Genomic DNA, 27,317 nt, shown 5'->3' on the forward strand with positions numbered 1-27,317 from the left:
ACTAATTGACTGTGTTCATTTGCTTGTGTAGATTTTTTACCAATATTTCAATTTTTTCGTGTAGGCTAATATCAGGCAAGTATTCGTACCAGTTTGTGCATATTGTGAATTTTGAAAATTCTAAGTTTTTCCCGTCCAAGTGAATTTGTCCATATATTTTGTAAACTTGTTTCACTATATACGTAAATATCAGCAAGTGGTTGGGTTGTTTTAATCATGCAATTGTTTCAATTGATTATTAACTTGTGCCTTGTACGTAATGTTCGGATCGGTCTAACTCTTAATATGGAGAGTATTAAAATTCTAAGTTTTTTCGTGTACGTAAATATCAGTTAGGATTTAGTCATATGGGAAGTTAAACTTTAAATCATTTGTATCTAAACATCGGTAGATATTCGGTATATTTTAAACCTATTGTAGAATTTTGAAAGTTCTTCACATGTGCGAAAATATCAGTTTGGATATGTAGAGGCCTATTACAGAATATTTGAAGTTACTATAGTTTTTTTTCTTTTTTTTTTGCTTTGTATATTACAAGACTTCATAGTTTTTTTGCAGTGTAAATTAAAAGACTTCATGGTTTTTTTTAGTGTAAATTACAGGACTTCAGTTTTTTTTTTGTTTTTTTTTTGCAGTGTAAATTACGGGACTTCATAGTTTGTCTTGCAGTGTAAATTACAGTCCGTAGTTTTTTCTTTTTGCGGTGTAATTTACAGGACTTCAAGGTTCTTTCTTTTTGCAGTGTAATTTACAGGATTTCATGGTTTTTTTTGCAGTGTAATTTACAGGACTTCATGGTTTTTTTTTTTTGCAGTGTAATTTACAGGACTTCATGGTTTTTTTTTTGCATGGTTTTTTTTTTTGCAGTGTAATTTACAGGACTTCATGGTTTTTTTTTTTGCAGTGTAATTTACAGGACTTCATGGTTTTTTTTTTTTGCAGTGTAATTTACAGGACTAAATGGTTTTTTCTTTTTGCAGTGTAAATTACAGGACTTCATGGTTTTTTCTTTTTGCAGTGTAAATTACAGGACTTCATGGTTTTTTCTTTTTGCAGTGTAAATTACAGGACTTCATGGTTTTTTCTTTTTGCAGTGTAAATTACAGGACTTCATGGTTTTTTCTTTTTGCAGTGTAAATTACAGGACTTCATGGTTTTTTTATGCAGTGTAAATTACAGGACTTCATGGTTTTTTTATGCAGTGTAAATTACAGGACTTCATGGTTTTTTTATGCAGTGTAAATTACAGGACTTCATAGTTTTTTTATGCAGTGTAAATTACAGGACTTCATAGTTTTTTTTATGCAGTGTAAATTACAGGACTTCATAGTTTTTTTTTTATGCAGTGTAAATTACAGGACTTCATAGTTTTTTTTTTTATGCAGTGTAAATTACAGGACTTCATAGTTTTTTTTTTATGCAGTGTAAATTGCAGGACTTCATAGTTTTTTTTATGCAGGTGTAAATTGCAGGACTTCATAGTTTTTTTTTTGGCAGTGTAAATTGCAGGACTTCATAGTTTTTTTTGGCAGTGTAAATTGCAGGACTTCATAGTTTTTTTTTGGCAGTGTAAATTGCAGGACTTCATAGTTTTTTTTTGGCAGTGTAAATTGCAGGACTTCATAATTTTTTTTTGGCAGTGTAAATTGCAGGACTTCATAGTTTTTTTGGCAGTGTAAATTGCAGGACTACTCTTGGCAGTGTAAATTGCAGGACTTCATAGTTTTATGCGGTGTAAATTGCAGGTTGTGTTCGGAAAAGTATTAGACTATTATAGAAGTTTGAAAATTTGAGTTAGGGGGGTGTTGTTAGAATTCAGTGGTTGTTTGTTAGTATTTTAATCTTAAAGTATACTCTCGTAGTTGCAACGCAAACCATATTAAAGTTTAAAGGTGTCTGGTTTCAGTTTCGTCAGAATAGATGCTCGCCAGAACATCGCAGGAAAGCCTAACCACCCCCCTCCCAACTGTGGTGCTCAACCACAGCTGTGGTTTCCCCAGTAAATAGCTTATACCTCCTGAAAAATAAGCTAATAATGTTTTGGTAGCACGTCTGAAGAAAAAATTCAAAATAATTGGTAAATTGGGCGAGGTCGTAAATTGGGCGAGGTCGTAAATTGGGCGAGGTCGTAAATTGGGCGAGGTCGTAAATTGGGCGAGGTCGTAAATTGGGCGAGGTCGTAAATTGGGCGAGGTCGTAAATTGGGCGAGGTCGTAAATTGGGCGAGGTCGTAAATTGGGCGAGGTCGTAAATTGGGCGAGGTCGTAAATTGGGCGAGGTCGTAAATTGGGCGAGGTCGTAAATTTTTTCTAGTGCCAAGCTGTCGGGGGTTTCTATATTAATTAAAAACTGCTATTACATTCCTAGCAAGTAGAAAATAAAACTTTAATATTGATTTAAAACGGTTCCACTTCTCAGGAGCTTTGAAGTGCAGTTCTAGCCTATCAAGTATACACTTCTTGACAAGTGTTCAACAAGAAACTTGTTGGTACCCCCCTTAAGACCTGTATTGTGCATTTCCAGCCTGTCCAGTGAACACAATGTTAAGCTGCCTGTATTTTCTATGCTCCTGGTGCCCCTTCAGAAGCTTTAAGCAATTTCAGCTTTACCGGTTAACACTTCTTGTCGACCATTTTTCTTTTTCTGTGGTAAGTATTTTAAAATCCTTGTCTAACCTGCACTTGACCATTTGTGGTAAGTATTCTAAAATCTTTGTCTAACGTGCATGTGATAAACTATTCTATAAGTTTCTATAGTATTCTTTTTTAAGCTTATTAAAAGTTAGTCTTTAACTTCAAAGCCTCAATTTGTATGAAATCTAAAGCAATGACTTCTAATATTTAAAAAAAAAAAATTCTTGGAAATTAAAGTAAAATTTTCTTTAAGGTGAGCTTCAATCTCTACCTGTCTACTAACCTGCAAACTTATGTTGCATAGACTTAAATCAATGGATAGTGGCATTCAAGCCCCTGGACTGCTTTATTCATCTAAAGTCTTGTCACGTGGGTGCCAAGGACTTGCGTCGACTTTCTTCCAAGAGCTGTCACTGGTATGTCCATGAGTTTAATTCGCCGTAGATTTCAAAGTATGTTTGTAATAGGTCAAACTGAACGTTTTGTTTAAACTTTATTTGTTCTTCAGATTATAGCAACTGTCTTTAACATTACTTTAAGTAATGGTTCCTAAAGTTTAAGAAATGTCCATTTGAAACTGGTCAACTGACAAATTTTCCTTGAAATAGGTAAATAGTCTTAAAATATCTGGCCTCTCGATGAATATGCAATTTTTAACATTATTAACATAGTGTCAGCAGCATTACTGAAAAAAATATCTTATTCAGCGTAATAGGTTAGATTGGTTGAGGACTTAGTAACCACTCGTTTTAAAGCTTAACCTTTTTTAAAGTAAATTTTAACCTTGATAGGTTTATAGCTTACCCTTTACGTAAATTGTTCCTATTTATAACTTTAGTATTTTCACTGTTGCCAATTTTGTTAAACTAAATATTTAGGTCATAACTCCAGTTAGAAAAGGACAGAAAAATGTAATATAAAAAGCGTTTAGGAAATACTTTTAATAGTTGTATTCTTCATTCTCCCTTGACTGAAGTTTAAATAAACCAAATTGCTAATATATTTACTTTGCAAATAGTATTAGTAACTTTTACTTTTACCTAATTTATGCTGTTTGTCCCCCTGCAGGAGGTTTTGAGTACAGTTCCAGCTTTTCCATTGAAAAAATTACCCAGGCAAGCTTTCTTCAGAATTGATCCTGTTGCTCTAAAACTTGGAGTGAAGTTCCATTGAGCCAATATTGGCAATAATTGATCCAATAATTGATCGAAATCAATGGTAAGTATATTGAAACTAGTCTTTTTGTTTGAGTTTATTTTCTTTGACATTATTTATGAATAAGTTTCCTTTATCTTCACTATTACATTAAACTTAAATGTGACCTGTAAAGCATAGAAACCTAACTATTTTAACTATTTGTAGAAATTATAGTTTATCTTTTCTTTCAGGTGACAAGTTGATGTCTACCACGTTCTAGTAACCTGCGACATTGTCAAGATTTACATGAATATTGGGAGTAGTAGTTTAGCTTCAAATCTCCTGGTAGTCTCCACATTCAACTAAAGACTGTACGAGGCTGCTTGGAACTCGAATCGAAGGACTTCGTGCGGGTTCGTTTCTACTATTAGAATTGTGAGTTTTGTTTTAGTGTTGTATAAATGTTTTTTTATTGCGTTTAACGTTGTGAATTCTTTTTGTATTTTATAGATTTTATTATTTTAGTTGTGGTACCTCAAACCTAACTATATTATCCATAAGCCAAGTTATCGAGGCGAACATTTTCAAGAGAAACTTGAGTCTTGTTTTAAAGTGACATTGGATTCGTTTCTAATAAAAGTGAGTTTTAGTGTTGTTTAATAGTTTTTCTTGCAGTGTTTAGTGTCGCAAGTTTGTTAGGTGAATTTCAGTGCTGTTGTATATGTTTTGCATAAATTCTAATTAATATTTATATCGCTTGACTCGAAGATTGGATTTTAATGTAGTTTTGTCATTCTCCACAAATATGTGGGTAAAATTACTATTTTTCATAATTATTTCCCAATTTTAATTAGAACTAATTGACTGTGTTCATTTGCTTGTGTAGAGTTTTTACCAATATTTCATAATTTTTTCGTTTAGGTTAATATCAGGTAAGTATTCGTACCAGTTTGTGCATATTGTGAATTTTGAAAATTCTAAGTTTTTGCAAGTGAATTTGTCCATGGATCGGTGAAATCCTATATTTTGTAAACTTGTTTTGCTATATACTTCAATATCACTAAGTGGTTGGGCTGTTTTAATCATGTTATTATTTGAATTGGTTATTAACTTGTGCTTTGTACGTAATGTTCGGACTAGGCTAACTCTCAATATGGAGAGTATTAAAATTCTAATTTTTTTTTTCTTTTTTGTACGTAAATATCAGTTAGGATTGATCTAGTCATATGGGAAATTAAACTTTCATCATTTGTATCTAAACAACGGTAGATATTCGGTATATTTTAAACCTATTATAGAATTTTGAAAGTTCTTCACATGTGCGAAAATATCAGTTTGTATATGTAGAGGCCTATTACAGAATATTTGAAGTTACTATAGTTTTTTCTCTATATGCAGTGTAAATTACAGGACTTCATAGTTTTTTAGTGTAAATTACAGGACTTCATAGTTTTTTTAGTGTAAATTACAAGACTTCATAGTTTTTTTAGTGTAAATTACAGGACTTCATAGTTTTTTTTTAATGTAAATTACAGGACTTCATAGTTTTTTTTTCTTTGCAGTGTAAATTACAGGACTAAATAGTTTTTTTCCTGTGTAGTTTACAGGACTTCATGGTTTTTTTCTTCTTGCCGTGTAAATTAAATTACTAAATAGTTAGTTTTTTTTGCAGTGTAAATTACAGGACTTCATAGTTTTTTATGCAGTGTAAATTACAGGGCTTCATAGTATTTTTTATGCAGTGTAAATTACAGGGCTTCATAGTATTTTTTATGCAGTGTCAATTACAGGGCTTCATAGTATTTTTATGCAGTGTCAATTACAGGGCTTCATAGTATTTTTTATGCAGTGTCAATTACAGGGCTTCATAGTATTTTTTATGCAGTGTCAATTACAGGGCTTCATAGTATTTTTTATGCAGTGTCAATTACAGGGCTTCATAGTATTTTTTATGCAGTGTCAATTACAGGGCTTCATAGTATTTTTTATGCAGTGTCAATTACAGGGCTTCATAGTATTTTTTATGCAGTGTCAATTACAGGGCTTCATAGTATTTTTTATGCAGTGTCAATTACAGGGCTTCATAGTATTTTTTATGCAGTGTCAATTACAGGGCTTCATAGTATTTTTTATGCAGTGTCAATTACAGGGCTTCATAGTATTTTTTATGCAGTGTCAATTACAGGGCTTCATAGTATTTTTTATGCAGTGTCAATTACAGGGCTTCATAGTATTTTTTATGCAGTGTCAATTACAGGGCTTCATAGTATTTTTTATGCAGTGTCAATTACAGGGCTTCATAGTATTTTTTATGCAGTGTCAATTACAGGGCTTCATAGTATTTTTTATGCAGTGTCAATTACAGGGCTTCATAGTATTTTTTATGCAGTGTCAATTACAGGGCTTCATAGTATTTTTTATGCAGTGTCAATTACAGGGCTTCATAGTATTTTTTATGCAGTGTCAATTACAGGGCTTCATAGTATTTTTTATGCAGTGTCAATTACAGGGCTTCATAGTATTTTTTATGCAGTGTCAATTACAGGGCTTCATAGTATTTTTTATGCAGTGTCAATTACAGGACTTCATAGTTTTTTTGCAGTGTCAATTACAGGACTTCATAGTTTTTTTGCAGTGAAAATTACAGGACTTCATAGTTTTTTTGCAGTGAAAATTACAGGACTTCATAGTTTTTTTGCAGTGAAAATTACAGGACTTCATAGTTTTTTTGCAGTGAAAATTACAGGACTTCATAGTTTTTTTGCAGTGAAAATTACAGGACTTCATAGTTTTTTTGCAGTGAAAATTACAGGACTTCATAGTTTTTTTGCAGTGAAAATTACAGGACTTCATAGTTTTTTGCAGTGAAAATTACAGGACTTCATAGTTTTTTGCAGTGAAAATTACAGGACTTCATAGTTTTTTTTTGCAGTGAAAATTACAGGACTTCATAGTTTTTTTTTTTGCAGTGAAAATTACAGGACTCCATAGTTTTTTTTTTTTGCAGTGTAAATTACAGGACTCCATAGTTTTTTTTTTGCAGTGTAAATTGCGGGACTCCATAGTTTTTTTTGGCAGTGTAAATTGCGGGACTCCATTGTTTTTTTTGGCAGTGTAAATTGCGGGACGTCATAGTTTTTTTTGGCAGTGTAAATTGCAGGACGTGTTCGGATAAGTACAAGACTATTATAGAAGTTTGAAAATTTGAGTTAGGGGGGGTTGTTAGAATTCAGTAGTTTATTTCGGTATTTTCTAATCTTAAAGTATGCTCTCGTAGTTGCAACGCAAACCATATTAAAGAGTGTCTGGTTTCAGTTTCGTCAGAATAGATGCTCGCCAGAACGGCACAGGAAAGCCTAACCCCCCCCCCCTCCCAACTGTGGTGCTCAACCACAGCTGTGGTTTCCCCAGTAAATAGCTTATACCTCCTGAAAAATAAGCTAACAATGTTTAATAATGTTTTGGTAGCACTTCTGAAAAAAAAAAATTAAAAATAATTGGAAAATTGGGTGAGGTCCTAGATTGGGTGAGGTCCTAGATTGGGTGAGGTCCTAGATTGGGTGAGGTCCTGGCAATTGTTTCTAAAGTGCCAAGCTATCGGTAGTTTCTATATTAATTAAAAACTTTGCTTTCAATAAAGAAAGTATTACTTCTACATTCCTAGCAAGTAGAAAATAACGTTAATTCTAATTTAAAACTGTTTCACTTCTCAGGAACTTTGAAGTGCAGTTCTAGCCTATCAAGTATACACTAATTGACAAGTGTTAAACATGAACACTTGTTGGTACCCCCCCTAAGACCTGTATTGTGCATTTCCAGCCTGTCCAGTGAACACAATGGCAAGCTGCCTGTATTATCTATGCTCTTGGTGCCCCTTCAGAAGCTTTGAGCAATTTCAGCTTGACCGGTTAACATTTCTTGTCGACCATTTTTCTGTGGCAAGTATTCTAAAATCCTTGTCTAAACGTGAATGTGATAAACTATTCCATAAGTTTCTAACGTATTCTTTTTTAAGCTTATTAAAAGTTAGTCTTTAACTTCAAAGCCTCAATTTGTATGAAATCTAAAGCAATGACTTATAATATTTAAAAAAAAATTCTTGGAAATTAATGTAAAATTTTCTTTCAGGTGAGCTTCAATCTCTACCTGTCTGCTAACCTGCAAACTTATGTTGCATTGACTTTCATCAATGGATAGTGGCATTCAAGCCCCTGGACTGCTTTATTCATCTAAAGTCTTGTCACGTGGGTGCCTAGGACTTGCGTCGACTTTCTTCCAAGAGCTGTCACTGGTATGTCCATTAGTTTTTAATTCGCCCTAGTTTTCAAAGTATGTTTGGAATAGGTCAAACCGAACGTTTTGTTCAAACTTTATTTGTTCTTCAGATTATAGCAACGGTCTTTAACATTACTTTAAGTAATGGTTCTTAAAGTTTAAGTAATGTCCATTGAAACTGGTTAACGGACAAATTTTCCTTGAAATAGGTAAATTGACAAGTCTTAGAATATCTGGCCTCTCGATGAATATGTAAGGGCTAACATTATAAACATAGAAGTGTCAGCAGTATTACGGAAAAAAAGATAATCTTATTCAGCTTAATAGGTTAGATTGGTTGAGGATTTAGTAACCACTAGTTTTAAAAGCTTAACCTTTTTTAAAGTAAATTTTAACCTTAATAGGTTTTAGCTTACCCTTTACGTAAATTGTTCCTATTTATAATTAAAGCATTTTCACTGTTGCCAATTTTGTTAAACTAAATATTTTGGTCATAACTCCAGTTAGAGAGGGACAGAAAAATTTAATACAAAAAGCCCTTAGGAAATACTTTTTTTAATAGTTTTATTCTTCAGATTCTCCCTTGACTAAAGTTTAAATAAACCAAATTGCTAATATTTACTTTGAAAATAATATTAGTAACTTTTACTTTTACCTAATTTATGCTGTTTGTCCCCCTGCAGGAGGTTTCGAGTACAGTTCCAGCTTTTCCATTAAAAATTACCTAGGCAAGCTTTCTTCTAAATTGATCCTGTTGCTCTCAAACTTGGAGTGCAGTTCCATCGAGCCAATCTTGGCAATAATTGATCCAATTTTTGATCGAAATCAGTGGTAAGTATATTGAAATTAGTCTTATATTGTTTTAGTTTTTCTTTGACATTATTTATGAGTAAGTTTCCTTAATCTTTACTATTACATTAAACTTAAAAGTGACCTCTAAAGCATAGAAACCTAACCATTTTAACTATTTGTAGAAATTAAATTTTAATACTTCTTTCAGGTGACAAGTTGATGTCTACCACGTTCTAGTAACCTGCGACCTTGTCAAGATTTACATGAATATTGGGAGTAGTAGTTTGGCTTCTAAACTCCTGGTCTTCTCCACATTCAGCTAAAGACTTTGTACGAGGCTGCTTGGAACTTGAATAGAAGGACTTCGTACAAGACTGCCTGAGACTTTAATCAAAGGCATTTTTCAAGGCTGCCAGGGACTTCGTACATGGCTTCTTAAGACTTATATCGTAGTATTTCGTACATGGTTTCCTGTGACTTTCATCCAAAGAGTTTGCGCATGGCTGCTTAGTTAATGTGCAGTTGTACAAGGAACTTTTTACAAGGCTGGCTGAAAAAAATTCTTAATTATTACTTCACCCAGACTGATTCTCTGGCGTGCTGCAGATTTCAAAGTTTCTCTTGGTCGTCTTTACCAGAAACTTGTTTACAAAAGAGAAAATGTGATTTATAATTTTAAGCTTTTGTTTTCTTGTAAGATTCGTTGCCACAAGTAAAGATTTAAAGTGGTTTAATGCTAATAGCTCTAAGTCTGTAATAAAGTATTTATTTTATTAAGGTAATCTTTCTTTAGTTTTGAGCCCAGTACTTTGGTGCCTGGAATATTAATTAGCCTTCCATAAAACTAAATTACCAGCTTATTTTGATGAAAATCTGTCTAATTGTTGCCATCATAACCTATTTAGTCTGCAGAAATGTCCAGTATGCTATGTAGTTTCCATAATATGGCTTGACCCTGTTACTGTTTTTAATGTGAACAAAAATCATTGGAGTTTGTGACTTTGAGAAATATCTTGTTTGTTGTATTAGGATGTCTCTTTAGGGTTTCATAAAAAAAAAAAAAAAAAAAAAAAAAAAAAAAACTTTTTGCTTGGGTGTTTATTTCTACCTTATTAAAGCAGTGTTCAGTTACCAATCTACCTGGTACCTGTTATCAGATATCTAGTTTGTGAAGGTAATATCTGATTGCTGGTATTTTTATAACTTAAACTCTTGCTGTTTAATTACAGCGAGTACTTTCTAAAAGTGTGTTAAAGTATCCTTGGTTTTACCATTTGGTCACAATACTGCTGACCACATTAAATTTTATAAGGTAATGATGTTAAGAGGGACTTTTTAACTTCAATTATTCAGCAACAAAACTGTAATAAGTGTGTTAACAAAGTATCCTTGGTTTTATCATTTGGTCACAATACTGCTGACCACATTAAACTTTATAAGGTAATGATGTCAAGAGGGGCTTTTCAACTTTAATTATTCAGCAACAAAACTGTTTAACACTTTGGGTATTTCTTACTCAAATGTATACAGGAAATGAACCCATACTGTGTGAAGGTATAAACTAAACATTTTAGGAGTTTGTAAGTATCTTACACAGTGATTTATGTCTTACATTTATTATTAAGAATAAAGATATCAATTTGCGGACCTTTCAAGGGAATTGGATGACCTAAGGCTCATCTTAATGTGTACACGTGTCCAAAAAAAAAAATTATTCCTGTAAGGGGTAATTAACCAAGGCCGCTAGTGTCGGGCTACCGAACGAAGTTTAAATAAATGTGCCTGAAGAGAGTAACTTCGCCGAACTTAACAAAAAACAAAACGGAGGGATAAAGCTGTAGACTTTTCGTAAAGGTTGATAGAGGCTGAATGATTTTTTTACTGATTATTTTACTGATTATTTTTACTTGTGGGAGACTTGAAGAAAGACTATATAGTCATTGGTAGACTTAGATTTGTTCCCAGCAACTAGTCAAAATTAGCCTCTTGCTGTATGTGATGTCCAGCTGAGAAGTAACAGTTGATGAATAATAAGTGTAAAACTCGACTGACAATGAATTTAGTTCGTTCATTTGTAGAGTTCACACTACTAAATGTATTAGTCTGTGGATAACTTTTTTTTCTGAACTACTGGCATTGGTCCAATTAGGGGTAAAGAAAACGAGAAAGCCAAAAGGCGAAGTCTTTACTTTCAAGGCGCGCTTCCGATCGAACTGTGTCGAACACCCATATTATAAAACAAAAGTAGTTCTTGAGTATTTAAACTAGATAAAGTTTGCAAGGTAACAAACTGATACCAGACTGTTATTTGTCATGGTCTCTACTCCGTTCACTAGTCGAGAAATGGTGGACAATGTTCGAAGCTGATTAAGAGTGCCAGCACACGGGTATCAAAGACAGTGTTTAGTCCGAGCGCGAGGAAAAGGTATCTGGATAGTTTTCAGCTTAGTGCGGTGTATAATAAATATAAAATAAACCTACGGTGAGTAATGATCGAAGCTGATGACTGGTTCCAACACGCAGGTATCTACATCAGTGTTTGGTCTGTGCTAGAGAGAGAAGTATCTTGTTAGTTTTCGGCTCCAAAAGTGCGTTATACCATGTCAATAATAGCAATAATGTGGCAACTTTCAAGAAAAACCTGAAGACTTATCTTTTTAGAAGGTGTTAAAATAGTGACCTGAAAACTATTAAGCCTGAATACAAATGCTAGCGAAATAACTGATAACGATACAGAAAAAAATATTAACTGGAAAGAAATTATTTTTTTCACACACAAAGGCCCGCCTGAACAGACTTTGAGTGTTTGGTGAAGGGCGAGAAATAAACCCCTAAAAGTAAAAGTAAAACAACCACGGGCGTGCAATATTCGAAGCAGATTCCCGTTGCCAACACACAGGTATTTACATCGGTGTTTAGCTTGTGGTGGAGAGAAAGTATCTAATTTGTACCATAAAGTGAAACTAAACCAAGGGCGAGCAATGATCGAAGCTGATACCTGGTGCAGAGTCATTGGTATCTACGTCAGTGTTATTAGTTTGCTTTCGGAACTAGTAGTATTTTTCATCTGTGTGTGGTGTACCATAACTGAACCAAGGGCGAGAAATATTCATAAGCTGATGACTGGTGCCAACACGCAGGTATCTACATTACTGTTAAGTCTGTGCTAGAGAAAAGTATCTTGGTAGTTTCCAGCTCAAAGTGACTTGTGTCATGAAGTAAAACTAAACCAAGGGCTAGCAATGATCGAAGCTGAGACCCGGTGCCAACACAAATATTTATGACTGTATTGTCAGTGCTCGAGAAATGTATCGTAATATTTAGCTCTCCAGTGGGATGTAGGCTACCATAAGTAAAGCGGAATTAAGAAAATTGTACGATGCAGAATTATAATTGCTGCCCTTTTTGAAGGACACGAGAATGGGACATGGGAGAACTAGTTGCAAAGACTGTTTAGATGGAAACCTTTAGAAACTACGAACAGATGGACTAAAACTCACTCTGCATTTTATTCTGAAACCTTTTATATCTTGAGTAGGACGAATGTATGAGAAGGACATTTTATCCAGAGAGACGTCTGGGGCCAATATGGAATCACCTGTGCATATATTAGAACGTTAACTCGTTGGTTACTTTTCACACTTGCCATTCTGTGCTGTTAAGAAAATTGAAATTTTCGGTGATAAAAGTTCCTGAATTTGCTTGTCATTCATGAATAGCATTACGGTATTTAATGTGGAGTAATAAAGGTAAGTAGTGCTGGCCTTCCACTTTAGCTCAATAAACCCAAAACCAGCATAGAATTATACGAAATTTATAGACTTTCATCATTTGTCATTTAAAGATTTACTTTTTACTTTTAAGGAATGCTATGTGGTCTTGTACTGCAAGGGAAATTTACTCTCTACAAGACTTTTCATAGTTCATTTTATCGTGTAGCCATGAAATAAATAGAACGATAGATAGATCAATAGATAGGATATGTCGATAGATTGATAGAATATTAAGATGATCATCATTAATGTAACTTGGACAATACTTAAATTATTAATATTCGGACTTATATTCTCGCCTTCGAGGTGAATTCATATTTTTGTTGAAACATTTTTCGGGAATTATTTTTTCCACTAAATAAGTAAAACTTAATCATGGTTGCATAGAAGACTAAAACTATAATCTTATTTAGAATGTCAATAAAACTTATCCCAATTGTCATTTAATATATCAAACTTTTCAATGTAAATTTATTCACAATTCTGCAAAAAATAGTCTTTATATTTATATTTTTCATTCTCAAGTAATTAGTTAAAAGTTAATCATATACAGTATTATATACATATACTTTTTATTACTAATTATCATCGAAATTGAAGTAGTTTGTTAAAGTTTTTAGGTTTGACATAGTTTAGTCTCCCTTTGAAACGTTTTCTTTGAATATAAAGTAACGTACGTTTTCTTTGACTTTGATCATAAACTAATGTAAATATGACTAGCAAGGAGAGTATGAGGGATTTTAAAGATAGAAAAGGAAGAAGGGTTAATGATGATATACAAAGACGAGAAGGATATAGAAATGGAAAAATCATATTCGAAGAATTTATATATGTTACATGTAAATGGGAATATCCTTTAAAAGTAAATGAGACTTATTGTAGCATATATGGATTGTGGTGGGGATATGGAAGGTAAAGAAAGAAACTTAGTGATACGAGCAGAGTTAGAGAAAAAAAATAGAGGAAGTGGAGGAAGATGAAGCACTAATTATGATGGGAAATTTCAATGGTCATCTAGGTTTCTTGGGATACCAAGAGGAGAATGAAAATGGAAAGAAGATACTTGAGGTTATAAATAATAAAAACCTTATATTATTAAATATAGATGAGAAATGCAAAGAAACATATACATGGGAGAGAGGCGATCAAAAAAAAGTGCCATAGACTTGGTGTTAGTAAATAAAAAAAATGTATTAGTACTTCGATGAGATGAACATAGCTGAAGAAAAAGATAAAGTATATATATCTGACCACAATCTGGTTGAGGTATAGGTCAGCGTGAAAGCGAAGATAGAAAACTACAAAAAGAAAAGGATTTTGGAAAAAGTATATATTATGACAACAAACCTGATTCCGTTATTATGTATAGAGCTAGGGCCAACTGTTTAAGATTAAATGATAGGAAAAGACATGGAGTAGGAGGGAGGGTAGAATGTAAGCTATGTGGGGCAGTTACTGAAGAATGTAAGATATGTGGGGCAGTTACTGAAGAATGTAAGCTATGTGGGGCAGTTACTGAAGATTGTAAGCTATGTGGGGCAGTTACTGAAGAATGTAAGCTATGTGGGGCAGTTACTGAAGAATGTAAGCTATGTGGGACAGTTACTGAAGAATGTAAGCTATGTGGGACAGTTACTGAATAATATAATCTATGTGGGGCAGTTATTGGAGAATGTAAGGTTTGTGGGGCAGTTACTGGAGAATGTAAGCTATGTGGGGCAGTTACTGAAGAATGTAAGCTATGTGGGACAGTTACTGAAGAATGTAAGCTATGTGGGACAGTTACTGAAGATTGTAAGCTATGTGGGGCAGTTATTGAAGAATGTAAGCTATGTGGGGCAGTTACTGAAGATTGTAAGCTATGTGGGGCAGTTATTGAAGAATGTAAGCTATGTGGGGCAGTTATTGAAGAATGTAAGCTATGTGGGACAGTTACTGAAGAATGTAAGCTATGTGGGACAGTTACTGAAGAATGTAAGCTATGTGGGGCAGTTATTGAAGAATGTAAGCTATGTGGGGCAGTTACTGAAGAATGTAAGCTATGTGGGGCAGTTACTGAAGAATGTAAGCTATGTGGGGCAGTTATTGAAGAATGTAAGCAATGTGGGGCAGTTACTGAAGAATGTAAGCCATGTGGGGCAGTTATTGGAGAATGTAAGCTATGTGGGGCAGTTACTGAAGAATGTAAGCTATGTGGGGCAGTTACTGAAGAATATAAGCTATGTGGGACAGTTACTGAAGAATATAAGTTATGTGGGGCAGTTACTGAAGAATGTAAGCTATGTGGGGCAGTTACTGAAGAATGGAAGCTATGTGGGACAGTTACTGAAGAATGTAAGCTATGTGGGGCAGTTACTGAAGAATGTAAGCTATGTGGGACAGTTACTGAAGAATGTAAGCTATGTGGGGCAGTTACTGAAGAATGTAAGCTATGTGGGGCAGTTACTGAAGATTGTAAGCTATGTGGGGCAGTTACCGAAGAATGTAAGCTATGTGGGGCAGTTACTGAAGAATGTAAGCTATGTGGGGCAGTTATTGAAGAATGTAAGCTATGTGGGGCAGTTATTGAAGAATGTAAGCAATGTGGGGCAGTTACTGAAGAATGTAAGCTATGTGGGTCAGTTACTGAAGAATGTAAGCTATGTGGAGCGAGTTACTGAAGAATGTAAGCTATGTGGGGCAGTTACTGAAGAATGTAAGCTATGTGGGGCAGTTATTGAAGAATGTAAGCTATGTGGGGCAGTTATTGAAGAATGTAAGCTATGTGGGGCAGTTACTGAAGAATGTAAGCTATGTGGGGCAGTTACTGAAGAATGTAAGCTATGTGGGGCAGTTACTGAAGAATATAAGTTATGTGGGGCAGTTACTGAAGAATGTAAGCTATGTGGGGCAGTTACTGCAGAATGTAAGCTATGTAGGGCAGTTACTGAAGAATGTAAGCTATGTGGGACAGTTACTGAAGAATGTAAGCTATGTGGGACAGTTACTGAAGAATGTAAGCTATGTGGGCAGTTACTGAAGAATATAACCTATGTGGGGCAGTTATTGGAGAATGTAAGCTATGTGGGGCAGTTACTGAAGAATGTAAGCTATGTGGGGCAGTTACTGAAGAATGTAAGCTATGTGGGGCAGTTACTGAAGAATGTAAGCTATGTGGGGCAGTTACTGAAGAATGTAAGCTATGTGGGGCAGTTACTGAAGAATGTAAGCTATGTGGGGCAGTTACTGAAGAATGTAAGCTATGTGGGACAGTTACTGAAGAATGTAAGCTATGTGGGGCAGTTACTGAAGAATGTAAGCTATGTGGGGCAGTTACTGAAGAATGTAAGCTATGTGGGAAAATAATAGAATTACAGCAGCCGTACGAAGAAAAAAAGATAATAGGCAACATGCTATTTAAGGAAGACGGAATAGAGAAAAGAAAAGAATATATTTATCAGATGTGGAAAGAAAGAGAGAGAATAAAATAAAAGAATTGCAATAAAGAAGAGAGAAGGAAAATGATAGAATTGCAGCAGCCGTACGAAGAAAAGAAGATAATAGGAAAGGGTGCTGTTTAAGAAAGAAGGAATATAGAAAAGAAAATAATATATATATCAGGTTTGGGAAAAATAGAGAAGAAAATAAAAGAATTAGAATAAAGAAGAAAGGAGGTGCCGATGGAAAGGTAAGATCCTTTGCAAACTACTGAAGTGAACTGAACTGAAGTTCTGAACTGCAAAATAGATCTTTATTTTACAAAAAACAAAGTCAATTTTACGTACCAGTGCTTCAAATAGATAAGAAATTGATAGGTAAGATTAATATAAATATTTGTAATACTTTATAAAAGTATTTTATGTTATATATATAAGTATTATATACTTAAATTCGATGATATATAGTTGAATCTTGGGGCCCCAAGATCTTTGTCCCGCTTTCGATCATATCAACTTTTGGCCCAAAAAGTTTGTTAATTATTAATATAATTTGATATTTTGCTGTGAGTATAATAGATTAGTCTTATCTATGTCAATATATAATTAATATTGAATATTTTATCTTTAGCAAAGCCAGTAGTTGAGGCTTAATTGAAAACAGTCATTCGGAAGTAGGCAGGTTCTCAAATGTGGTTTACGATATTTAATAATAATAGATAAATATTCTTATATATTATGTTTCGGTTTTATTATATTTATATGCAGTAAATGACCAATCTATTATGAATAGGGATAGGTACAAGCATTATTTTCATATTACTGGCTTATATTTACCCTTGCACCGTTACCCCCAATGTAGGAAGGTAGCTATACCTCGGCACCCCCAATGTAGGAAGGTAGCTATACCTCGGCACTCCCAATGACTTGATAACAGTTTGGTGACTCCGTTTCTACTCGCCACACCATTAAGTGTCTCAGAACACTGCGCTGATGAGGGGTGTATGTATGATAGCGGCCACATGTATACATGATGATGGCTGGCTAAGAATACGGCAGCGTAAGGGAGGTTGCAGGGGGCGTTAACCCCCTATTATTTAAGTAGGGGGGTGTATGTATGATAGCGGCCACCTTTATGTATTATTATATCTAACTTAGAATACGGCAGTGTTAATGCTCCCCCGTTAGGTAAGTAGGTAAGGACACGGCTTTAGGTTAGGTTAGTTGATGTCCATTCTTAATGAACTCGTGAGGAACTGGCCGCTGATATACAAGGGCTCCTGGAAGGACACGGCCTGTAGGTCAGGTTAGGGCGGTCCATTTACTATGCACTCTGGAAGAACTGGCCGCTGTTATACAAAGGCTCCTATGGTATAGTTAAACTGAAGGATTTTCAGGGTAAACTAATGAGGCACAAATTAATGTGTGGTTTACTGAGTAGAATGTTGGGACAGTCCCTTTTAAATGTTGCATTTTTTGTGGTTTTTGCGATACTGACATACGTTAATGGCGAACATGGTTGTTGTTTAGAGTTATTACAACAGGTTTGGGGGGCAAATACACAAAATACAATTATTGTGGGGTTTTGTGTCCAACGTTGGGACACCCACATACAAAATGTGCGTTTTCCTGTGTTTTTCCGATATTTTTGCTGCTTATGCTGGAGCATTGTGTTTTTTTAAATGGTTGTTTTGCAGGAAACCAGCATCATTTTGGGGTAATAACTTACACAGGTTGGGTTTTCTGTGTACAATAATGGGACATCATGTACAAAATGTGCAATTTCCTCTGTTTTTCTGATATTAGATGCTGTTCAAGTTGGAACTTTTTTGGAGCAGTCTGAGTGGCGACGACCACAACTCATTTCGCCAGTTTTCGTCATTAGAAACGTTCGAAGCATCTAAGTTTGAACTTCAAAAGTTCAAACTTGCAGAAAAATGTTTTTATGTTGAACAGGTTGATATACATCCTTTTATAGTTTATGTAGGAAATATCTGTTTTAATGTTTTTAAGATATTTTATTTTAATTATTCATTACTTATACCGTTTATTTACTTTCTTATTTCCTTTCCTCACTGGGCTATTTTTCCCTCTTGGAGCCCTTTGGCTTATAGTATCTTGCTTTTCCAACTAGGTTTGTAGCTTAGCTAGTAATAATAGCAATAATAATACACCCTTCTATCCATCTTTCCACGTCCGAAAGCAATTCACTAATTTTTTTTATTAAGACGACAGCAGCCACCAATATGTAGACCTTCCAATGATGTCGGCGTCAGAACATTTATACATCACTTTGAAAACAGTCAAGATTTTATTTGAAGCTTAATGAGCTCTCTTAATCGAATATACCCAACAGAAAATGGGACTTTTGTTCTTCTTTTAGATGTCGGCTACCCCCAAAATTGAGGCAAGTGCCTTGCTGAATAGAAAAGTAAACTTCAGTTTGTTTTCAAACAAGAAAAAATACCTCGGCAGTAGATTTGTTACTTCAGGATACTATGTTTTGACCTGCCTTCTTCTCTCTTTCTGTACCCAAGATTGATATAAATGTTGTTCTATCAAGAAGAAGAATCATCTCACTTTGTTTACATTTGTGAATCTGAAGTTTTAATATTATTATTATTACCAGCTAAGCTACAACCCTAGTTCGAAAAGCAAGATGCTATAAGCCCAAGGGCTCTAACAGGGAACAATAGGCCATTTAAGGAAATAAATAAACGATATAAGAAGTAATGAACAATTAAAATAGAATATCTTAAAAACAATAATAACATTAAAAAAGATTTTTAAACTTAAAACTTACCCGCTGGTTATATAAGAATGGCTAAAGTCCCTGGACGCCCGGCAGAAATTCAAAATCTCGCGGCAATCGCAGATATGCCAGGTGTATACTAGCGCCCTTGCGGTAGACAGGCCGAACTAATCCAACCAATTCAGACCTTCTCTGCCGCCATTGCTGGCTGGAACGATTGAAATTCGCTCGCAACTTACTTTGATTGGACGGTTTATTTGGTGATGTACACTGTCTTTTGGTTTTAGGCTTCCGCATTAGTGGTTTCTCTTTCATATTTCATTGAAATCTTTATTGTTTTGGGTTTATTAAGTTAGTTTTGACCCTTGTTGTTGTTTTGATCTCTCTCGTAACTTTTCTATATGGCCGACCCCTCCCCTGTATATAGGAAGTGTATTAAAGGATGTCATACTCGTCTTCCTAAAGCTTCTATTGATCCTCATACTATTTGTGTAAAATGTAGGGGTTAAACTTGTACTTTTGGGGATCAGTGTGAAGAATGTTGTTCTTTAACCGAAAGTGAGTGGTTAGCTTATGATCGCTATACTCAGAGATTAGAGAGAGGCAGAATTAGACGCAGTTCTTCTCGTTCTGTAGAATTACCTGTATCCAATGTCATTGATCCTATTCCTTACCCCGTAGTGGTAGATCAGGAACCGAAGGAACCTACGAGGAAGGATATGTTGTCCCCTATTCAAGCTCTCGGTGTGAGAGTTGAATCGTTAGCAGCGGACAAGAAGCAAATAATGTCCAAAATTAATTTACTTAAAAGTGGTCTCACAAACGACCTATCAAGTGTGAAAAGTTCGGCTAATGTGTTCAGTGTTGTGGAGGGTGTGTTTGTGCGATCCTGTCGTTCGCCTAGCCTAAGACCTCTGTCAAGCTCCCAAACCCATGGGAGAAGTTACGTCGAACGGCGAAAGGGAACGAGAGGCGTCATCAATCGCGCAGACGTCCCCTCGAGCGTTCCTGCTGTCGTATGACAGGTCGCTCACCCTCACCGCAGGAAAGGTGAGGTTAATGCTTTATCTTCTTCTTCGGATGAAGGCTCACGTGATGAGGTCTGGCGTCAAACCTCTAGACCGCTTAAGAGAAAAGCGCACGCAGTGGAACAACGGCGCGATTCCTCTCCGCAACAACCAGGCTGTAGCCATTGGGATACACCTGAGCGTTTTCGGTCCCTTGATGAGTGTTCGCCTACGAAGCGCTGTGACGTGGGTTCCGAAATGGATAAAGGTTTGGTACACTCAGATTCGGAGCTGATCCCCGGTTCTGGTGTTACGGTTCATGCTCCGCCGCTTCCATCAGACTGGTGTTCGTCTCCCGAAAGTGGGGAGCGGTTTGGAAGCGATGAGGAAGGCGAATTCGCATTGGAAGAGGTGGCACACGTATCGTCTAAAGATGATCCCAAATGGTCTATGTTGTTGGGCATGAAGCAACAACTCTCGTCGCTTATGCAGTCTTATCGTCCTGCGGTTGGCAGTGCTGCTGGGCGTCAGTCTTCTGTTTTAGACCTGTTGTCGCACAGGCGGCCTGTTGTCGCACAGGCGGCCTGTTGTCGCACAGGCGGCCTGTTGTCTCCGGTGCTGACGCGTTATCGCACAGGTGATCTCCCAGTCGCAGTGTTCAACGGCAGGTTGAGGTGGATGCATCTCGTCAGAGTTCTGCTTCTCAACATCAATCGATCACGCATACCGCCGATCGTCAGTCTTCCAAACGTGACGACGTTCGTCAAGTAGCGGAGCAGGCCACTAAGCGGCAGGACAGAAGCGGACACGATACGGAGCGTCAGCGTGACGACACGCACCAGTTAACCCGTGACACTGCGGAGCATCAGCGTCAGCATCAGCCAGGCGCTACGCGTCAGCGTGACAACACACGCCGTCAACCCATGACACTGCGGAGCATCAGCATCAGCGGCAGATAGGCGCTACGCGTCAGCGTGACAACACACACCGTCAACCCATGACACTGCAGAGCATCAGCATCAGCGGCAGACAGACATTACGCGTCGGTCAACCCATGACACGGCGGAGCGTCAGCCAGACACTACCCATGACACCGCACGTCAGTCTGCCCGCGACGGCACTCGGCAGTCAACCCATGACTCCACGCATCAGCCAATCCATGACGCTACACGTCAGTCGACTGTGGTCGCCTCGCGTCAGTTGGATACTATTTCACAAACCGATCGTGACAACAAACGCAAGGCTAGTGATTGTCAGACGGATGGGAATATTGAACAGCGCAAGCGCACCCATGTCAGCGCTGACGCGTCTGCACAGGAACACCGCCTCTCTGAACAGGGCACAAATGGAGCGGCTGAATTTTCAGAGGAAGAGCCGGATGAGGTTTTCTCCCGGGAGGAACAGTTGGATGATATTTGTCCTGCCTGCAGAAGTTATCGGTGTGATAGTGTTGATAAGTGTAGGGAGTGGTCTTCCTCCCAGTGGGAGAGGTTTTCGCGACGGCGGAAGAAGTCCAAGCGGGATATTTCTCCTTCAAAGGTTTCTTTGAAGGAAGAAAAACCCAAGGCCTCTTTTTCCGTCGCCCAACCCTCCTTCGAAGCTCCTACTCGTTCGGTCTCTTACGAGAGACTGTCGAGTAGTAGCGTAGACCAAGTTATTATCAACCAACCCTGGGTCTCGAGAGATGATGTTGCTTCCCCTAGCCAAGCAGCCCCACCTCTCCCCCCAGGTGAGGCCTTGTCACTAACTTCCCTCTTACAGATTTGGTCTTCCTTGGGGCTTACGGGTCCACCCTCTAAGGAAGCCTTGTTGCAGTTCATCCGTATGGGTGCTTCTGTTAAGCAATCATCGTCACCGCCAGAGGTAGATCCCCTGGCCCTTGTCGACGTGGTTGTGTCAGAGGTGTCTCATGCGGTTTCATCCATCTCCTCTGCCAATCCAGACTCTACAGCGGTTGCTGCCGACTTAGTTTCCCCCGTTCCTGATCATCCTCCGAGGGAGAAACTAAATTCAACGTCTGTCTCTCCTGCAAGGGTTTCTCTCCCTCGGGGGAGTTCACTTATAAAGACTCCTCTTCGGAGGACTGCTGCAGCGCACGGTCAGCTTGCTGATCCAACGGCCCCCAGAGGGCACATCCGTCGCAAGGCTCGCCTTCCTCTTCGCACTAGCGCTCTCCTGCGCGCCAGCATGTGCATCCTTCATCGCCCACGCACCAATGAATACCTGCACACCATCATTCTCCAGCGCTCAAGTCTGTAGGTGAGACAGCAATCATATTGCAGCCCTCACCTACGCACCAACTCTCACCGGCGCCCCAGCGCTCTCCTGAACATTCGCGCTCACCTCCGCGCCAACTATCTCCCGCCCGCATGCACAGAGACGCGCACATGCCAACTCTCACCTAAGCACACGCTCCAACACTCTCCCCTGCGCACACGCGCCAAGATTTTCCTGCGCGTGCGCTCGCCAGCATTCTCCCGTGCGCGAGCACCAATATTCTCCCTCGCGCGATCACCAATATTCTCCCTCGCGCGATCACCAATATTCTCCCGCGCGCGATCACCAATATTCTCCCGCGCGCGATCACCAATATTCTCCCGCGCGCGAGCAAGCACACCAACAGGCACGAGCGCAAAATCCTCACCCATCAAGGTCGCCATCGCCTCATTCCCCGTTCCCGCAAACGCATACCAGCGCGCACTGCGGGAGAAGGGAAACAAAAACAAGCAGAAGGGTTCAAGATCCCTAAACTGTCTTCTAAGGCAGACACACCTATTACAGTGACTCCTCGTAGGGAACCTTCTGTCCCTTTCCCTTCTGGGGATCTGTCTGACAGTGCATCCATCATTCAGCAGCCTTGGTTCAATGCCTTAGCCAGAGCCGTAACACAGGCTTTCAAGTCAGTCCTGTCTGATCGCTCATCAGAGCGACCTATAGCTCTAGACCTAAGACACGGAACCATGGCTTCCTCTACCCCTTTGAAGAGGAAGAGAGGAGTTTCTAACGGGGTCACTTCCCTGAGGGCGAAGGTGACTCCATGCAGACCATCAAGACAGGTTCCTCCAATTTCTCAGAGAGAGACTCCCTCCCTGTCGGATGAAGACCTTCCGTCACGAAGGGAACTGCGCGAGGAGAGAGACTTTTACATCGCACCGATGGAGGAAACCTCTCTTCACGCGGAGAGTTCCCCGCAATCTGAGACCAGGAGGGACATGACACACAGGTCTTTGATGTTGGAGTCTTATCTCCTTCCTCAGAAGGAGACCAAAGACTCCAAAACTCTGCCAAAGTCCTCCACTAGGGCTAGAACGGAAACAGCCAGCCACTCAGGGAATGTCCGCGACTCACCCCAAGAAGAGCTCTTGGGGATAGAAGGAGACTTCGCTGCAAGTCCTACAGCAGGAGGAGACCAACAAGAATCAGAGCATGCATTTTGGCAGGTTCTGAGGGTTTTAAATGGGTTTTCCGACCCAGAGATCCCCCCTCGAGAGGGCAAAGACACGGTCTTAGACCGCATCTTTGGTACTCAGAAACCCTCAAAGACCAGTGCAGCCCTGTCCTGGTCTCAACTCGATACCTCTATTCCAGCAATAGCGGAATCCTTGAGTATATACAAGAGGAAAAGAACCCTTATTTAGTTTCGACAGGTAAAGATGATCACTCAACCTTGATCCTTCACCTTCAAACTGAAAGAAAGGGACATCCTCTCATCGATAGACCTTTTCTAACTCATACGGACTTACAACTTGCCTTTCTCCAGTCGGAATTGAGACGTTCCTCTCGGAACATGGTTCAGATTCTCCGATCTCTAAAGAGACCTCCTTATGTTCCACTTCACCAGGCAACAAATTTTCTTCTGATTTAAGAAGACAATGTTCCTACACACTCGAACGGCAACCATACGAGTCAAGGAACTTCATGGTGTCTCTTTCAACATCGCCCATTATTGAGAAGGGCGAAAGACAATGTTCAGTTTCGTCCCTAAGTATGTCGCCAGACACAGTCTCCAGAGGTGACGGATCTACACAAGTCTCCACTCGGTAACGGACGATCCAGATCATCTGTTACTGTACCCAGGATCAGGTATGAGACTTTACCTAAAGAAAACATCAACAGCCTACCCGGGTCCCTTCTCTTGTCATCAGCACTGGGAGAGACTAGAGGAGGATCACCAAAATATCATCTCGACATGACGACTCACAGTGTCAGGGGCATAGCTATGCCCCTGGTCCTTCTTAGCAGATTACTCTGTGATGCTGGTTTTACAAGAAAGGATGTGAATGCTCCAGGTGACTTTCACAACCTTTATCCTGCAAGACGTGACCCACAGGAACTCGATAAGATCTCTATCGGTCCGGTGGTGGCTGCACGACAGCTGATTGTATACCTCAAGCTCCTTATTGGACAAGTAGCAGAAGGTTGAGGGCACTGTTACCCGGTTTTAGTCTGCGTAAAGGAAAAGATTTGACTGGCTATTATTCTTTTCTTCATCCTACCCTCTCTTGGGGAAAGCAGCATCCTGGGTTCTCTGCATAAGCTGACCTCAAACCACTGCAGGTAAACCATGCTCCCTTGTGTACCTAGTATTAAGCTAATACTGTTGCGTCCCCATACCCTGGCAAGGTGGTATTGGGGAAGTCTTGATTACATCAGGTTTTTCCTATATAGACTTGGAATATCTTTACCTAGACAGTCACCCTTCTGCATGTCTCAACACACAGCTTGCGTAGGCCGCGGACCTTGCGTAGCAAGGTTTTAGCAAGGGCAGGGACTCCTTATTTTTGAGTACTAACATACTCAGATAAGGAGTCCCCGGGCAAAGCCAAAAGCCAGATTGGCAGGGACGTCCACCCTTCCTAATGGGTGAATCACCCCTAATAAATATCGTGGTTTGTATTCTAGTTACGGAACAAATGGCAAATTCGTAGATAATTTGTATTTTTCCTAATTGTACAAACGTTAGCTATTTATACAAACTTGCCCGCCATCCCTATCCCACTTGAAGTCCTACCTTCAAGCAAAGTCACTAAATCAAAGGTGTGTAAACGAGAGTGGTAGCAAGCCCCCCCCCCACCCCCCCACCCCCGCTAAGTAGCGGTGTGGGTAGTTAACCCTCGCAAAATTTTAATGGCTCGTCATTTGAGCTCCGCCGAAAGTATAACCCCTAATAAATAGCTAAGGTTTGTATAGTTAGGAAAAATACAAATTATCTACGAATTTGTCATATTTAATCTTGTTTTCTGTCGTCTCTATCTCGCTTCCATTGTGGCTCGGCTAGACGAGATCTTTCAGTTGCATGTTCTGTGTGCATGTTCTGTTTACACACATACACATTACGTTCCTGTGTGGTAGCGCCATCGGACGTACCGGCAACAATACACATTCTCAAACCGAACGTACTTCTCCCATTTTGCGTGTTCCTAAAACACTTATGATCATGCAACATAATGATAATTCCCCAGCTTCTAGATCTTTGCCATCTTCAAGGAAGCTAGGCAATCATTCCACAGTTATTCACAGGTCAAGACCAACATATATTAATGAAGAATCGTTGGTTTTACAGGTTAGACTAACTCATCAGAAAAGGAGTGCTGAACCATATACCCGGTACTTTACTCCTTTCCCTAGAGTTGACCCTTCTACTTATTCTCATGACCAACCAGCTCATAAGCGTCGGAGACTAAGGGAATTTTGGTGGGATTGCTTAGAAGGTCCTGATTATCACAGATATGAGGATAGATTACAGAATTCAACTTATTACTATGCCTTGGCTGAAAAGGAAGCCAAACCTTTGTTGCCAGTACCTTATTCCGACCAGGTCTCACCTGATCGTAATATTTCAAATTATGATCAATCTCCATCTGTAGCCTCTGCTCACACATCAGAGACTATACAATAGATCTCCTTACAAATTTCAAACTATACTAACTTATATTGTGCTGTGACCGCTGTTAATGCGGGAGACAATCTGATTGGCTATGACGTCATTAGGGGGATGGTCTCATTTCGCCAGGAATCTCTGCTGCCACTATTGTCGGCAATGAAAAGATATTCCGGAAAGAGTAAAGAGTTCCGGGGTAATTTCAAAACAAGAACTCCTGTTCCTCCTTTTCCTTTAATAGTTATAGAAGATTCGCCAGAACAGGTGGATGAAGCAGAACCCACAGAGATGCAGTGTTGTTCTCTTAAAAGTCTCAACTTTGGGCCTGAGAGAAGCCTTGCATTTCATGGAAACGGTGAGACTTATTAGACGTATTGATGGTTAGACGCAACGTAATTGATGATTTATTTTCAGAAGTTTGATGTACCCCTATCGAATCAAACTAGACATCCAATGGGATTACTTTATCCTATGGTGATTCTGGTTGTGACAAAATTTCTATCAGGCTTATGCTTTGCAAAGAATTTTCTGGGTGTGAGTACAGGTAATGACTTTATGTGTCAATGTAGCGCCATTAACAAAATAACAAATATAGAAGCACCTCAATACAAACCTACGCTATTTATTTAGGGGTACTGTATTACTTTCTGCGAAGCTGAAATGACGAGCCATTAAAATTTAGCAAGGGTTAACTATCCAAACCGCTAGTTAGCGGGGGATAGGTGCGGTAGCTTGCTACCGCTCCCTCTCACACACCAGTGATTTAGCTCACTTTACTTTTGGCTTGGATGGAGACCGGTTGTATCCGCTCTTCCTCCTCGCCTATTTTGGACTGCCATTGATTTTTGTCTTTTAACTTACTTTTTCTATATATATATATATATATATATATATATATATATATATATATATATATATATATATATATATATATATATATATATATATATATATATATATATATATTTATATATATAAAAACATTCTTAATGTTTATGTATATATATATAGAAATGTTGTAAGTTTCCTTTTCAGTCTTTGTGCTGTGCGTGTGATACGTATATGACAGGTTCTCAAGACACTTGCGCAAGGCCAGGGAACCTTCCCTTCCAACCTCCCCCCCCCTTGTCCATCGGTCTTCCCGTCGCGGAAAACCTACCGTCGACTCGGCTGCCTCCGCAGGAGAATCGTCATCGTTTGGGCCCTCCTCGTTCAACTGTTGTCTTCGCCTTTCCCTCTTATTACGGGAAACATATGGATTACTGAGCGAAGGGAGTGTGGCCTCTCAGAGATTGACTACGGTCTTTCTCTTCTCAAGGCCGTTCACCTTTCATGGGCCTCCGACAGTGTACTAACATGGGGAGCACCTTTCCCGTTCGCGGGTTAGGTTGCGCTTCCGATTTTTTTCTCAATTATTTGAGTGAAATTATAATTGTTTGTAATTTAACTTTTCAGCTTCTTCTCCGTGGGGAACACTTCCCTTCGTAGGATCAGTGGTTCTTCCTATTAGTGAATATTTTTAGCTGATTTAAATGATTGTAATTCTTGTTTTATTACAGTTCCTCTCCGCTCCCCTTCTGTCGTCGATTTCGACTGGGGAAGGGAGGGCACAGTACTTATTTTATGTTTGTTCCCTTGGTGGTCTCCCTTC

At 38.5% G+C, this 27,317-nt stretch overlaps 1 protein-coding gene and 2 long non-coding RNA genes across 4 annotated transcripts in view; 2 read left to right on the plus strand and 1 right to left on the minus strand.

Moving 5' to 3' along the window:
• The window catches only part of LOC137623867 (uncharacterized), a 10,540-nt gene extending 520 nt beyond the window's left edge, over positions 1–10,020 (plus strand). The window contains exons 2-9 of one of the 2 annotated variants that reach the window (XR_011040661.1): positions 2,524–2,648; positions 2,887–3,049; positions 3,702–3,851; positions 4,022–4,205; positions 7,590–7,708; positions 7,899–8,061; positions 8,729–8,876; positions 9,046–10,020. This is a non-coding gene — a long non-coding RNA (uncharacterized lncRNA). The remainder of the gene's footprint in view (positions 1–2,523; positions 2,649–2,886; positions 3,050–3,701; positions 3,852–4,021; positions 4,206–7,589; positions 7,709–7,898; positions 8,062–8,728; positions 8,877–9,045) is intronic. The other variant, XR_011040662.1, reaches the window with a different exon arrangement.
• The window catches only part of LOC137623356 (uncharacterized), a 547,933-nt gene that overhangs the window by 415,651 nt on the left and 104,965 nt on the right, over positions 1–27,317 (minus strand). The window lies entirely within an intron of this gene.
• Positions 17,849–27,317, plus strand: part of LOC137623868 (uncharacterized) — a 55,643-nt gene continuing 46,174 nt past the window's right edge. The window contains exon 1 of the long non-coding RNA XR_011040663.1: positions 17,849–17,982. This is a non-coding gene — a long non-coding RNA (uncharacterized lncRNA). The remainder of the gene's footprint in view (positions 17,983–27,317) is intronic.

The sequence above is a fragment of the Palaemon carinicauda genome, chromosome 30 (genome assembly GCF_036898095.1).
Source record: "Palaemon carinicauda isolate YSFRI2023 chromosome 30, ASM3689809v2, whole genome shotgun sequence".
Classification (NCBI taxonomy): Eukaryota; Metazoa; Arthropoda; class Malacostraca; order Decapoda; family Palaemonidae; genus Palaemon; species Palaemon carinicauda.